Genomic DNA, 6,191 nt, shown 5'->3' with positions numbered 1-6,191 from the left:
TCCAAAACAACATACACTCAATCGCTCCCTGAATACAATTTAACAAAATGTTATTACCCAAGTCGCTCAGGTGCACTTTGTCCTCTTCAAAAAGTTCAGTACTAAAACTTTGAATATCTGGGTATTTGATGTACCCTCCGAAGAATTGCAGCACCTGGTTAGCAACACCTCTATTAACTTTAATCCTGACACGATTTGCTGCACTAACATTCTCTATACCTCGCCATCGTTGTCGTGGCAACATTTGTGACCACACAATAATTGTATGGGGAAGCACTTCCGCCAAGTACCGTAGCTCCATACAAATATGCTCTCTTAAATCGAGAGACCCTACTTCAATCAAATCATTTGCCCCACAGTGTATAATAAGCATGGATGGTTCTCCCTGTACGTTGACCATGTCCTGAACCTGGGAAAGAACAGAATCCCATTTCATCCCACCTTGTCCTCTCCACCATATTGAGCAATTTCTACGGTCTAAACCAAGGTGACGACGGCCAGGCCTGCTTGCAGCATAAAAGCAGGCTCGTTTGACGATTGAAGAGCCCACTACGTAAATGCTGCGACGTGGGGTCCCTGAAATCTTAAGGCTATAATCAGCCTGTGTAAAAGATAGATTCAACTGCAAATTCACAATGACAACAGAAGCAAGGAGAAAACCACTGCTTAAGCACCAATTCACACTAGACTTAAATTACAGTTTCTAATAGACATTTCTCTGGTATACGAATATAGCGCTTAAAAACATCTTAACTCCAACGCCCCAGGCTCTTAATTTCTTGTTCCGAAACACCCTTTTTTGCTGCCTCTGTGGCAGCCCCAATCCTAAAAGAATGAGTTTTATATTTTCCTTTATCTAAGCCTATGAAAACCAAAACTTTCCTCAAAACAGCAGCAAACTGATATCTGGACAGGGGGGAGTGATCAAAATGGCATAAGAGAGGTCCAGGGTTGCAATGACGTATTGAAATGTATTGCTCAAGACTTCGAACTGGACAATGTTGCCCCTTAGTACGAGGGATAGAAACTGTACAACCACAGCCCTCCTGGTCAGTTTTTGAATAGCGAAGCTTAACCTCAAGTGTTTTGCCTATGTCAATATCTTGTAGGGATACCACCCTCTGAACCATGACTGCTTTGGTGACAGTTAGCTCCCCCACTCTGAAAAACCCCAAAAATGCTATTAAGAAGGCTGCAGAAAACATTTTTGATTCATATGTTGAACTACAAACTGAAGGTAAAGCCCTTAATATCTTTGAAAGAATCTCGGAAGTGATAGGAGCCCTTAGATCCCGACATTTCCTTTGCCTTCTTATACCTGCTAACATTTTCTTTACAAGGAAGTTTGACAAGAAATCCTCTCCTGAATGGCCCGAGCATTTCACATAGAAACTAATGCCAGCTACATAAGTATTTACAGTTGCAGGAGACATCCCCTTTTCAGCCATGTATAATACAAAGTTCAATATGTGACTCAACGGATGGGGCCAGATACTTGAAAGTTTGCTCTCTAACAGAAAAAGTTCATATGCCCTGATTCCAGATTGATAAGAGTCGGCTGTGTTGTAAGAGATTGAATCCGAAATTAAATCATCAAACTTGTACCGAAACTGCTCCAGAATACCTGGGGGATAACTGCTGGATGCTGGTCGGCTTGAGGTGCCAGTTCCCTGAACCTGTACCACTGAAAACGGGACAATGCATCTGCAATTGAGTTATCCTTACCTCTTACATGCCTAGCTCTAATTTGAATGTTACTTCTCAAGCAATGTAGAATCAAAGGGCGAATAAAGGACATCACATGATCTGAATGAGAAGTTGAACTATTGAGTATCTCGACTAATGCCTGATTGTCGCAATGGAGCAGAATCTTTTTGGTATAAAACTCGCTCTGCCATACATATATTGCCATAACAATAGGAACCAATTCCAAAAATGTGATGTCCTTCATCATTCCTGAATCCTGCCAACTATTTGCCACTTAAATACAAACCAGTGCTTCCCAAAAATAGCTCCACATCCTAAATCTGGGTTACCCGTACTATCTGTAAACAGTTCCAAGTCATTGCTAGAAACCCAATCTTGGTCAAAGAAATGGAACGTACCATTGAAGTTCTGAAAGAATTCTAACCAGACCCTAATATCATCTTGAACACCCTTTGTCAAACGAATAAAATGGTTTGGTCTTGAAGCACCGGCTAAAAGTCTGTACAGTCTCCTAGAAAAGGCTCTTGCACCTGGCATTGCCTTGACACAAAAGGCTAATTTACCTAACAAGCTCTGCAGATCCTTTAACTGGACTTTGGTTTTGTAAAGGAATTCTTTTAGAACTAAAGTTATTTCCTCAACCTTAACCTTTGGAATTCGAACCACTTGCTCCACCGTATCAATTTCTAAACCTAGAAACACAAGACAGGTAACTGGACCCTCAGTTTTTTCATCTGCAACTGGTACGCCTAATTCCTGGCATATACTGTCGAAAATGTTCATGGATTCAATACGTGCATTATCATTTGCCCTGCCCCCAAAAAGAAAATCATCAAGGTAATGCTCAATTGATTTACAATTACACTTACTGCGTACTATCCATTCCAAAAATGTTGAAAATTTTTCAGAAGCTGCACATGAAATGCTACAACCCATAGGTAAGCACTTGTCAACATAATATTCCTGCCCTACTTTTATTCCTAGTAAGTCAAAATCTCCTGGGAAAATAGGAAGTGAACGGAATGCAGACTTTATGTCCTTTTTTCCTAACAAGGCCCCCTTTCCTAACTTCTGAACAATTGACATAGCTTGATCAAATGAAGTGTAATGCATTGACGTCAAAGCCTCATCTATGAAATAATTTACACTATCACCTTCCGGGTAAGATAAGTTCTGAATTAACCTCCAACCCCCTGTCTTTTTGGGAACTAAACCTACCGGGGAAACCCTAAGGTTTGAAATGGGTTTGCTTTTAAAGGGGTCTACCATCCTTCCTGCATCCACCTCAAGCTGCAATTTTGAGACTAGGATATCCTGATTTTGATGAGCAGAGAGTAAATTCTTTGATTCCCTGGGGTATCTTGGACCATGGTAATGAAGCTTAAAACCACAATCAAAACCTTCAAAGCATGTGCTGTGTTTCTGTCTGGAAATAACTGTAAATAGTTATTGAGCACTGTTTTGTTGATCGGTGTTTTTCCTAGAACCCATATCTCTGTGGTAGTGATATTTGTTGTATGAGGCAGCTTGGGGACGAAAATTGCTCTGGTCCTGTGCTTGGTTGATACTCTGACCTTGCTTAACCCCCATGTTTGTGGAGTTCATTTTCTGGCTGTTAATATTATCATGAACCTGATTACCCCGAAAACAAGATATTTTGGGGTGGCCAACACCACACTGCAAACATTTGTGAACATAACCACAATTTGTCCTTTGACAGAACCCTTTGAAGTTATAATCATAACAACCACCTTTAGCCCCAAAGTTTTTGTTCTGAGTTAGTAAATCTCCGGACCGAGATATACCCGTTGTCAGGCATGTCAACCATAACTCCCTATCTACCACAGCCCAAGACCGCTCAGGCTGACGTGCTTGACGGAGGCGGAACTGCTCATCGTAGGATTTCCATCGCATTCCCCTGAAAGATTTTGCTGCCAGTCTGACAACAGACATGTACTTTAGAAGTTCCTACCCCCTGTCATGCCTCTGAGTAAAAATAGATGTGTAAATGATAAAGGCATCTGTCCAGGCTTCTATAGATTTAATTTTTTTCTTGGACCCTTTATTTTTTAATACAAAAGCTCCATCGACAAGGGTCAATGTTTGAGTGTTGAGTAACTCCTGGTTTGTTTCCAGAAGTATGCCCATATCAATATATTCGGACCCCCATATCTTATCCCTGGTTGCTTGTGAAACATGTGCCCCCACAGTGTCCCCAACACTTAACAATGGGGATGGCACAGCACCAGTGTCAATACCTGAAGGCACACTTCAGATGGGAGCTGTTCCATGGTCCATACTATTCATATCCCCACTAATAGCTTGTGGCAGCTCCGGCATCTCCTCCACATCCTGTCGGTCCCCTGTTACACCTCTACGGACAGCACTTGCGTACGGGCTGTTAGACTTCCTTCTCTTGGGAAGCATGTCAAGAAGATATTACCGTCCATCTGACACAGGTTCGGTAGATGATGCTGATAAACACTTCAGATAATCGTGGATATTACAGCAATTGAAATCTTTCCTCTTGTTCACCGTGACAAAACCGGAAATGAATGGTCGTTTCCGGTGAAAACAAAAGGTCTAAGAGGGCTGAACATTATCGAGTGGATGAAGGGAGGTAACTCGCGTTGGAAATCAAAATTAATAAATAGTTGTTCCTTAAATAACCCAAGTTATTATTAAATATTAAGTTATTAAGTTAAAGATAAGTCTCAGATTGTACAATATATGTGATAGTGGAATCTTCTCTCTCACACATATTGTAGAGTTTTCGGCTTATCTAATATAAAATCAATACATGCATTGCCATCTTCGTCTTCCATTTACAATCATCCACGCCCAAGAATTCCAGTGCACTACCGTAGTAGGCAGCTTTTAGTCGGACCCTTACAAAAGTCAGTTTCTTCCATTTATTCTAATAAGGTGACATGGAAGAGACCAACATTGATCTGCTTCCCCCATTGCAACATTTGGGATTTGATCTTTTCCTTTCTTTCCTGAATTGCTCTTACTTTTCGTTTTCAACTATTGATGTCTTCTTGACATTGATGTGACCCTAGCTGTTGATGTCTTCTTGACATTGATGTGACCCTAGCTGTTGGTTTCCTCTTGACATTGATGTGACCCTAGCTGTTGGTTTCCTCTTGACATTGATGTGACCCTAGCTGTTGATGTCTTCTTGACATTGATGTGACCCTAGCTGTTGGTGTCCTTTTGACATTGATGTGACCCTAGCTGTTGGTGTCCTCTTGACATTGATGTGACCCTAGCTGTTGGTGTCCTCTTGACATTGATGTGACCCTAGCTGTTGATGTCCTCTTGACATTGATGTGACCTTGCTGTTGGTGTCCTCTTGATATTGATATGACCCTAGCTGTTGATGTCTTCTTGACATTGATGTGACCCTAGCTGTTGATGTCCTCTTGACATTGATGTGACTTAGCTGTTGATGTCTTCTTGACATTGATGTTACCCTAGCTGTTGATGTCATCTTGATATTGATGTGACCCTAGCTGTTGGTGTCATCTTGATATTGATGTGACCCTAGCTGTTGGTGTTGGATCACAATACCGACATGACATACTTTGGATCACATTACCGACATGACATACTTTGGATCACATTACCGACATGACATACTTTGGATCACATTACCGACATGACATACTTTGGATCACATTACCGACATGCCATACTTTGGATCACATTGCCGACATGACATACTTTTTATCACATTACCGACATGACATACTTTGGATCACATTATCGACATGACATACTTTGGATTACATTACCGACATGACATACTTTGGATCACATTACCGACATGACATACTTTGGATCACATTGCCGACATGACATACTTTGGATTACATTACCGACATGACATACTTTGGATCACATCAAACGGAGGTTGTGCACAAATACAGAACACAAAGTGTCGTGATTTATGAAAAAAGGGAAAAGGCGGTAGATAAAATGTAATTTTACCAAATGAAAGGTTTTTGCTGTGTTAACATTGTCTCGATATTTGTTGTAATGGTTGTAACCCTTTCTTCCCTACAACAGTGGACTAGATGGATTCAACCGGCAAACAATAGGTTTGCACAGGTATGATAAAGTTATTAAAGTATGGACTTATTAGATATATCTTGATTTCCGTCGACCAATGCTATTTCATTTCCAGTTCAGGAACAGAATGACAAAATAAAGTAGAGGAAGGGAGATAACTGGTATAGAACTGAGAAAAGTCATTGAGTCGATGAAGATCTTACATTGTGTTTCCCTGGTTTTTTAAGTAGAGGAAGGGAGATAACTGGTATAGAACTGAGAAAAGACATTGAGTCGATGAAGATCTTATATTGTGTTTCCCTGGTTTTAGAGATTTTGTGTAGGGGTTGTATAGGTTTAAGGAGAGGAAGGGAGATAACTGGTATAGAACTGAGAAAAGACATGATAATACACGTAATACAGCTGTATAT

This window comes from Ylistrum balloti, unplaced genomic scaffold (genome assembly GCF_031769215.1).
Source record: "Ylistrum balloti isolate Yb309-2 unplaced genomic scaffold, AGI_CSIRO_Ybal_v1 Utg370268, whole genome shotgun sequence".
Taxonomy (NCBI): Eukaryota; Metazoa; Mollusca; class Bivalvia; order Pectinida; family Pectinidae; genus Ylistrum; species Ylistrum balloti.
This window is presented reverse-complemented; position numbering follows the sequence as displayed.